Raw genomic sequence first — 10,531 nt, forward strand, 5'->3', positions numbered from 1 at the left:
GTCATATAGACAATGGTTCTAAAAGAAAAGCGAAATTCTGGTAGTGGGCACTCTTATTCAACAGAGATACAAAAATGCAAAATACTGTATAAAACTACATTAAAAGCATTGGAAGCCCATATGGTAAATATTATTAAAATCAGTACATATTATTATTAAAAATAAGTTAGCGCTACAAAATTATTCACCAAATTTCTGAATCTCATCATTCTAAATTGCTATAATATAATGGTAGCCGGGTATACCATATACTAGGTCAGAAGAAAAACCAGTTGAGCCCAGTGAAGGACTGGGGCTGCTGAGCAGCCCTTGCAGTCCCCCTGCATGCGTGCTGCAGGTGTGTGGCCTCACCTCAAAAGGGACGTGGTTACATCTCACAGGAGCGTGCCATGAGTCACAAGGGCCTGGCCTCACGACAGTATCACGGACGTGCAGTGTGCACAGAGGCGGAGCTGCTCAGCAAGGGTTTTTAATGCTGGACTGGCCCACCTGGCCATCGGCCTTTCTGGCATTAGCCAGAAGTGCCCAATGGGCATTCCGGCCCTGGTTGACCCTAGTAATACTTAGAGTAAGATATACAGGTATTCATAAATTATAGAAGCTGTAATATTTAGCTCCTTGGCCCTGTGTAATCCCACTGTATGTCCGGCTGTCACACCATCAATCATTAGTCAGATCCTGGACAAAATGTGCATCATCTAGAATTCAATTGTAACATACAGTACACAAATGTTGTGCAAATACATATGTACAATTCAAAAAGAAGCACTTGATTTTTGCATTAAATCACTTAGCACAACAAAAGTAATTGGCTTAAAATTCAATATACTGTAACATACAGTACACATAAAGCATGTAAATATATGTCAGGCTTCACTCCATACCCAACAGTATCCAAAATGGGTGCTCCATTAAAGACATGTAACGATCAAAGAAAAAGGAATCCAAGCAGTGTCGGACTGGAGCATGATGGGCCTACCGGGGAAATACAGTGATAAGGGCCCATGCTTAAGGGGTGTTGGCAACCACCACAGACACTTGGCTAACCAATAGGCAAATCCTGGTGTAGTTTTTTATAGAAAGAAACCAAGCATCCATGTTGATCAGTGGTACTACTCCAGCAGGTAACTGACAATCTAATAGAGTAACAATGTATCATTTTAGGTCTGGAACCAGACACCTAGCTGAGGAGGGTGAGCCCACAGCCAGTGGGGCCCACCGGGGAATTCCCCTGTACCCCTGTGGGCCAGTCCAACTCTGAATCCAAGAGATGGGCACTCACCACAAATTCATGAAGAAAACGAGTATTTAACTCACAGACATACTGTATGTGGACGTTTCGGTCCGACTGGACCTTTGTCAAGACCAAAAAGCAAGAGACATCACAGCTACCACCAAGGAGTCGACATACGACACTTGTGGGTGTTACTGATGCGTGGATATTGTGAAGACCGGTAATCAGACAGAGCAGTGGGAACTAGCAGCTTACATGGTAGGTGTGTTATCTGTGTCTGTGTCTGTGGCTGGGACTATCCCCCCCATGGGTAAAGGTCTCGCTGCTGCAGCATGATCATAGTGTGGAAAATATTACAGCTAAAAATCTGCCATACGCAGTGGCCACTTATTATTTCACTACCCATCATCGGGAAAACTTACGGAGGATATCACCGCACCTGTCTAATTGTGGTTAACCAGGCTAACAATTACTTTATGGCCGTATGTGTGAGTATGCTACATGCCAACAGTAGTGAACATTAACTTTGATTGCAACATAATCAATTTAGAAGGGATCTGTATTAACACTTGAACATCCCCTTCTTCTGCCAATTCTGTATTACATACCCTTGGGATCGGAATTACTCAACTAGTACAATTGTTATCAGCTAACACTAATATTTATTATTATATTTCTATTTATTGCATTTTTGCTTTGTATTTTTGTTGACTATTTTATAAATATGTTTTACTATTCACTCCCGGGAGTTATTCAAGATAAATATTATTTTTATTTTGAATAACTATTGTGCTATATGTTTTAAATAAATTAAATCTTGGCTGTAGAGCAACAGCTGGAAAACACACAGGACTGTGCAGTATATGCTATAGCAACTGCTGTGGAGATCATCTTCAATGACGATGTTCACACCTGCAGCTACAACTATAAAATGATGAGGGAACACATCATAAAGTGCCTAGAAACTGGACTATTTACACCATTTCCAAAAACTAGGAAGAGAAAACGTTGTGAAGAGTATGGCATTAACAGAAGGAGGAGACTTAGTCCAGCTTGCCTAGAAATTGGATTCCTAGAAACTGGAATATTTACACTATTTCCAAAAAGGAAGAGAAAACGTTGTGAAGAGTATAGCTGGCCATACTCGGGACGATTTTTAACACGATTTTGGCAGTTTCTACAGGTTGGACAGACCAATCGTTTGCAAATAGTTGTATTTTGAGTCTTCTGCAACCCCAATGCGCGTCCCCGCCGTCGTCTAGTTGGATCGCAGATCAGATGGTTTTGCAGAGAGATCTCAACTGATCGTGTATGATGTGATCCACTTCTATGCATCTTATTATATGATCTTAATGATCAATCGTAAACCATTTGCCACATCTTATGAAGAATTTCAAGGGAAGAATTTCAAGGGAAATCGTACCACTGATCTTACCAACTTTGAATCTCACCATGTATGGGGGCCTTTAGGCAGTAACAAAAGGAGGAGACTTAGTCCAGCTTAAATGCATCTCCACATAAAATCCCAGGTGAAGGCGTATTATCATCTGCCTATTTTGATTGGAATCCAAAATAGTGGAGTCTAAGGTACAAATATTTTAATGTAAATAATAAGCATTAAATGAAAATATAGTTTAGTAACATGGGACTATGATAGCGGGACCATCTTAACCTGGAATAGCCTGGTGCTAGTTGCAGCTTTTTGGAGGACCTCACAACACTGCTTGTTCCCTTGCATTAGCTGTAAGCAGACCATGCTATGACCGTTGGTGCTTAGAACTAGTTTGTATTGTTGGTGGGGTGCAATATTTTTATGAGTCCCGTGGCCAAGGCTGAAGCCTCATCCAAGATTGGGAGCTTATGTAATAGGTTGCAAGCTGCAGCCGCTTGGGGAACTCCAGCAAGTCCTTCTGTATTTTTAAAATGCAAAATCAGCTTGGATTTGCCTTTAGAATGATTGCCGCTTTAAAAATACGGGAGGACTCGCAGGAGTTCCCCAAGTGGCTGCAGCTCGCATCCTATTGCATAAATCTTTTTGTCTCTGTGAAATGTCAATAGACTTTGGCTTTCATACTTTACCTCTCTTATTTATTATTGTGTCTCTCTCTCCCAGTGCAACAGAATCTGCTACACTATGTAAACATTGCCGCAGGCATCAGGGGCGCTCAGCTAATGTGAGAAGTTTCTGGTATGCTGCAAAACATCCGTGTTCTTTAAGACTGGATTACATATACCAGCATGTCTTACTCATGCTATTTGTTTTGTTTAATACCATTGATTCATTTTACTATTCCCATTGGCTTCTGGCAAATACTTTGACTAAACTGTTACATTGATTAGATACATGTAGGTAGTAACACACTATTATTATTATTATTATTATTATTATTATTATCCTTTATTTATATGGCGCCACAAGTGTTCCGCAGCGCCTTACAAAGTACATAAACAAATAATTTGACAACTGACTTACATTGCAAAATAGGACAAGGACATGGATAATATATATTGCTACATTAGTAACCATAACACCTAGATATGCAACAGTGTAAGCAACCAAGTGTTAGGTGCCCTGGTGGGGGGTAAGAATTAGGTGAAAGTAAAGTAAGGAGAAGCACAAGAGGGTAGAGGCCCTGCTCGTAAGAGCTTACATTCTAAAGGGGAGGGGCAAACAGGTGTGACACAGATGGGATAAACAGGGAGGAAACACTACACCTGTATACCTTTACCTAGTGGCCTAAGCTATGAGGAAATGCTCTACATGTGTCTTTTCAGCACATTAGGTAACATTGGGTTAGTAAGTAGAAATACATTGACACTTTTTTAAAATGTATTTTAGATTTTTCTAATTTAACTTTATTCTTGTACATTTACAGAACATGTGGCTGCCTCATATTGGGCTAACACATGCAGATAGACTCATCCTGCAGGGCTACGGGCCTCTGAATGCCGACATCATTGATGCCGCTCAGTCCATACTGTGGCGTCTATTTAATACGCATATACATTTATGGCATTAATATTGCCATGCTGCTGGTACCATGTATGATGTGGGAAAAACCGAGCACGGGCATATTTCTTTTCTGTTTTGTTTCAAAATTTTGCCTTGTGCTATCATGGCAGCTTTCAATTAAGGCTATAAAAGGCCTATTTGGGTGTGGCTAACAGACAGCCCCTGTATAGATGTGCCCCTTTGTATCTAGGAGGTGAGTACATTTAACTGCAATGTAATGATGTGCTAGGCATATATGCTAGTGTTAGGGACCTGCAGAAAAATGGGGTCCCTTGATGCTGGGCTGCAGGCTTAAATGCTTTGATCAAATCATGACAAAATCCCCTTTGTTTTATTTGCTGCACACACATAAATTTGCAGTATATTATTGTTAGCGCCGATAGCAAAACTTTTTCTGTTTTGTATACATTTATGGCATTAATATTGCCATGCTGCTGGTACCATGTATGATATGGGTAAAACCGAGCGCGGGCAAATTTATTTCTGTTTAATACACAAGGCATGCAATGCACATGGGGAGGAATGTACATCTCCTACATCCCCATCTCTGGACCAGAAGTACAGATCCACACAGATAAGGGTCGCAGACACTGTTTAATCTTCTGTCTTTGCAATGGGCAAATACAAGTTGCAGACAGTGATCTAGGGTCAGACTTTTCCCCCTGTGCTCTTAAACAACTGCAAGAACTCTATAAGACTGTTGTTCCAAAAGATTCACTAAAAAAATCTAAATCCTGGACGTGGAGCAACAGCCAGAAAACACACAGGACTGTGCAGTATATGCTATAGCAATTGCTGTGGAGATCCTCTTCAATGACGACGTTGCCACCTGCAGCTACAACTATAAACTGATGAGGGAAAATCTCATAAAGTGCCTAGAAACTGGAATATTTACACCATTTCCAAAAACTAGAAAGAGAAATAGTTGTGAAGAGTATAAAAGTAACAAAAGGAGGAGACTTAATCAAGCTTTTATTAAATACAGCCTATTTTGATGGGTCTTCAAAATAGGAATGAGGATTTAGGCACCTCCAATAGATACAAGGGGTGTGCAATAAGTTTTCAGGTGCACAAAAAGTATTATATTTACAAACAAAGTAAACATTACATTTTTTTTTCAGAATAATCGCCAGAGGAATCTATGCAAAGTTGCATGCGCTCAAACCACTTGGTGAAGCAGCTGGACCAGTCCGAAGCAGGTATGTCTTCTACATGCTGGATGAAGGTCTCCAGTGCAGCTTCGGTGACTCAAAATGAATCACACACATCTTGTGCTTGATTTGTGGGAACACAAGGATGTTGCAGGGGGCCAGGTCTGGACTGTACAGTGGATGACCAAGCTCCTGGATGCATCCATGAGCCAGAAAGTCCACCACTATCCTGGACTTGTGGGCAGGTGTATTGTTGTGATGTAGAAGGGCACCACAAGGGTGAGTCATTGGACATCATTTGAAAATAGCTTCCAGCACTTATGGCAGGCATTGGCTGGCATACCAGTCCCCAGTGATGGTGTGCTGCAGCATGAGTGGTAAGGTAGCTACATGACCAGTCTTGGCCACAAAAACAGCCACCCTCTGCTTTGCCACACTGCACTCATGTCGGAACTTCTGTGGTGGTGCACCTCCAATTGGCGTTTGAGCAACCACCATCAAACTTGGCAAGAATGTTGTGGCACCAAGTCACCCGAGTCTCCTTCTGCTTGCAATTCAACTGATGGGGCACCAAGGATGCAGAAGCTTTACTCAGGCCAAGCTTTTTATGGAGCATTGAGTAGATGGATCCCAATGGAATACATGTCTCTTTCTCTAACTAAGATGCAGTCACTCTGGCGTCCACCTCAACTTTAGCTTATATGGCAGCAATGTTATCCTTGGTGATGTTGGACATAGATTCTCATCAACCAGGGACCATCTACTGTGCTGAAATTCTGCAAACCACTCAAACACAGTGGTTCAGGATGGTGCTGATGCTTCCTCCCCAAAAGCAGCTCACAGTTGGCCTGTGGCCTCTGATGAGCTCCATAACGAGTTTGTGAAGGAAGTGAACAAGATGACTTCCTCGGTGTGCAGTGCTGCTCATATATATATGGTTCTGTGCCCTGAAATTTCACAAGAACTTTAGTCAGAGATTATAGTTCATAACCAGATAGTCAGATTGTGTCTACTCTACCTATGCACTGCACATTCAGAAACTTATTGCACACAGTCCTGGCAGTCTCCAGTCCCTGACTGAGTGATACAGTAGTGCTGAGTACTCTCCAATCTACTGATAAAGATATCCAACAGCCATTATTTGTGCTAACATGTGAAAGGCTTACCAAACACAAGGGAGACATAATAAGACAAGCCCCTCCTTAGGTACAGTGGTAAAAGACTAACATACCTGTTGCCAGTACCTCAACCACAAGCAACGGAAACACCACAAATGTCTGCACAGAGGAGATGGGTAAGGGCCCATAGGTTGAGGATCCATGTAAAAAAGTAAAAAGGTATTGTGTTTATAGCAATTATTTGTGAGCAATAAACATTGAAATAATAACCTTATGTCTAGTGTACATTTTGTATTCACAAATGCATACATTTTCTAGGTAAATGATAACAGATACAAAAATGTGTCACACAGCTTTATCCACTTTGGATAAACTATTATTATTATTTATTTATTACCAGTAATTTATATAGTGCATACATATTCCACAGCTCTTTACAGACAATATTTGGCCATTCACATCAGTCCCTGCCCCAGAAGAGCTTAAAATCTATATTCCCTATCACATGCACATACACACTAGAGTTCGTTTTCTAGATAGCCAATTAACCTACCAGTATATTTTTGGAATGTGGGAGGAAACTGGAGCACCTGGAGGAAACCCATGCAAGCACAGGGAGAATATACTAACTCCACACAGTTAGAGTCGTGGTGGGAAACGAACCCATGACCTCAGTGCTGTGAGGCAGTCATGCTAACAATTACACCATCTGTGCTGTCCCTACTAGAGTGCAGGGCTCACGATAATTTAGGCAAAGGTTCTAGATCCTCTCTCACTTGCTCATAGAAGTTCAGGAGATTTTTGTGATTTAACCGAAACACCCGAACCACATCCTGACCTAAGTGGGAGTCCAGGGCCATTTAAGATATAAAGATACCTCTAGCACTTACCCTGAGTGTGCCTTGGTTCTGGTGTTGTTCATGCATCCTCTTTCTACACTCCTACACTGCTACTCATTCAGAATTATTTCTTTTTTTAAGTATTCTTTTATTTAGAGATTTTATTTAGAGATTCACAAGATAAATTAAACATTCAGTACAAATATAAAATCAACAACACACCACATACAGGTGCATCACAAGATTTAAGGAATAAAAATCAACAATTACAAAGACACTACAAAGACAAAAAGGGAGGGGGAAAAGAGGGCATCCTAGGTCTCCTACAAACTAAACAAATCACAAATTAAATCAATAAGGAGCATCACTAAATAAGCTAAGCTCAGATTCCTTCAAATCTAGCCAGTAGAAGTACGTTGTGGTAAATGTGAGAGATGATCCCTTGCAGACAGCACAATCTCTTTCATAGTCATGTACAGTACATGTCTAGATGGGTGAATGATTATTTCATAGTAGGGGGAGATGTTGATCTCCATTTAACGGGTATAACTGCCTTTGCTGCACTGTTCATATGGCGCAAAAGGGAATTTTTGTATTTAGAGATGGGCCAAGAGATGAAATTCAGAAACCTTCAGGGGTCTCTTGTCCTACAATGTCTTTTGCAATTTCTATAACTTGGTTCTAGGAGGAAGTCAAGGAGGGGAAGAGCCACCAAATATGTGAAGGAGAGCCTGGGTTTCCATTACATCTCCAGCAAATACTGGGAAGACTAGGAAACATTTTACTCAAAACACTAGGGCATCTATACCACCTCATAATAACCTTATAGTGCATCTCAAGAGCCGAGACACTCAGAAAGGAAGCATGTAAAATTGGAAGGCCTGAGAGCATTGATGGTCAATTAGGGAATGTTATGGCCTCGGAATTTTGTGGACCCGGGGTGGAAACAGAAGTGGAAGCAGCAACAGATTTAAATTGGAAAGTTGGTTGTTTTTGATTGAGGTGTCATTTTGGCAAGTTTGGCTGTAGCCACATTCTGCATATTAAATAAATACAAAGTAATTGCAGCAGTTTTTTCAAAATCAGAACCTTTGACATTACCTATTACATAGACTGTGCTGGTCATATTTTTTGCTGGCTCTTGAAAAACCGCCCTGGTGAGGAGAAACTCGTCGAGGATCCAGAGGTCACTGGCTTAACTTGGGACCAATGCAAGTACTACTATTCGTATAATTGATCCTATGGGATCAGAACACAACTTCCATCTCCTGCTACATAATATCTGTGGACTTACTTTGTGAAAACCGGTTATCAGACAGAGTAGTGGGAACTAGCAGCTTACGTGGAAGGTGTGTTCTCTGTGTTAGCGGCTGGGACTCTCCCCCCCCAGTGCTTGGGTAATGGTCACATTGCCGCAGCATGATCATTGAGTGGCAAATATTACAGCTAAAAATCTGCCATATGCAGCACCCACTTATTCTACTAAACATCACTGTTATAATATCACAGCACCTGTCTAATTGCTGTTAGCCCGGCTAACATTATTACATCATGGCCGTATGCGTGAGTCTGCTACATACCAACAGTGGTGAGCATTAATTTTGATCACAATATAATCTACAGTATTTAGAAGGGATCTCCATAACACTTTGCTGAAGGGGGGGTGGTGGTGGGGGTTGAGTCAAACCAGTCAGGCTGCCAGAGGACACAGTCTAAGTGGAACTTAGGTAGCTATAGAGCCCAGTGTGCCTGGAGGCTGTTTGTGTGAAGTTATAGCAGTCAAGTTGCAGGCCAGGAGGACAGTGCTCAGGACCACAAAATAGACTTTGTGTGACTTTGTGGCAGCCAAGCCAGGCCAGGAAGCTCTGACTATGCCTGTGAGAGACAGGACTTAAAGTGACTGTGTTATGTTTGCAGACTAGCTGCCTTGTTAGTCAGGGTTCAAGAACTGAGTCAGTACCCTGCATGGGGTTATGGGCAACATCTCCACTTCTAAAAACCCACACTTTAGAAAATATAACTTTTATTGTGCACCTGAACACTGCAACACTGACCCCTCTACCGAGCTAAAATACCCCAGAACATCACAGATGCCATTCATGAATTCACTCATTATGTAACCTTTCGCATCCTTTATGAAAGATGTAGATTTATTGTGGAGTTTTTGCTCTTGAAAAAACCATACCATATTTATTTAATAAAAATGACAATAAATGTAAGTTTTGTTTTGCATAATAAAAGTGTAGAAAACGTAACGTGTGGATTCTCGGTGTTGTCCTGGATAGTGTGCTGACACTTAGACATCAGTTATCAGCCACTATCAAATCCTCATTCTTTCAGCAGTGGACCATAGCCAGAATCAAGCACTTACAGTAATTGCCTCAGAACATCTGCCTAAAGTCTTACATGCATTTATAACATCATGCTTAGACTACTGAAATGCCCTCTACCTGGGTCTAGAATTGCACCTCCTGTAAAATGCAGAGACCAGGCTGTTCCTGACACATAACACATGTTCTCTAGACTGTAAGATGGGGACTATATTTTAAAATTGGCTCATTGACTTTCAAAGCCCTACATGACCAGGGTCAAAGGTACCTGAAGCAGCTTTTGATTCCTTACTGCCCCACTTGAGTAATGTGATCTGCAGATGAAGGATTATTAGCAGTACCTAGAATCTCCCTGAGATTCCCTTCATCTTGGTGTCAAGCTTTTGCTTTGTTGCGCTGTCTTTATGGAACTCGCTTCCCCGCACAGTTGAAGAGGCCTCCACTCTAGAATCCTTTAAAAGCAGAATGAAGACTCCTATTTACTGACGCATTTCACTAATATCTCTTCACTTATGTCTCTCTTTACTGTAAAGCTTATTTTGCATTTTGTGTTTTATAGTAGATGCAACTGTAAAGCACTTTGAGTCCTATTAGGAGAAAAGTGCTCTATAAATACAATTATTAATATTATCATTATTATTATTATTAGTAATAATAACAATAATAATAATAATAAAACTGTGCTCTGCATTCATTTTAAGAAAATGTTTAATTTCAAGATTCTTGGCCACCAGCGACTATGTGTAACCATGTGTTGTGGTTAGTTAAATATTTATTTTACAGTGGGGGTATGGGCGCCGGCTGCCTGTTGGCACTTATAGTTCCACAAGTGCCAAAGGGCAGGCA

Source organism: Taudactylus pleione, unplaced genomic scaffold (assembly GCF_031769625.1).
Source record: "Taudactylus pleione unplaced genomic scaffold, aTauple2 ptg000316l, whole genome shotgun sequence".
Lineage (NCBI taxonomy): Eukaryota > Metazoa > Chordata > Amphibia > Anura > Myobatrachidae > Taudactylus > Taudactylus pleione.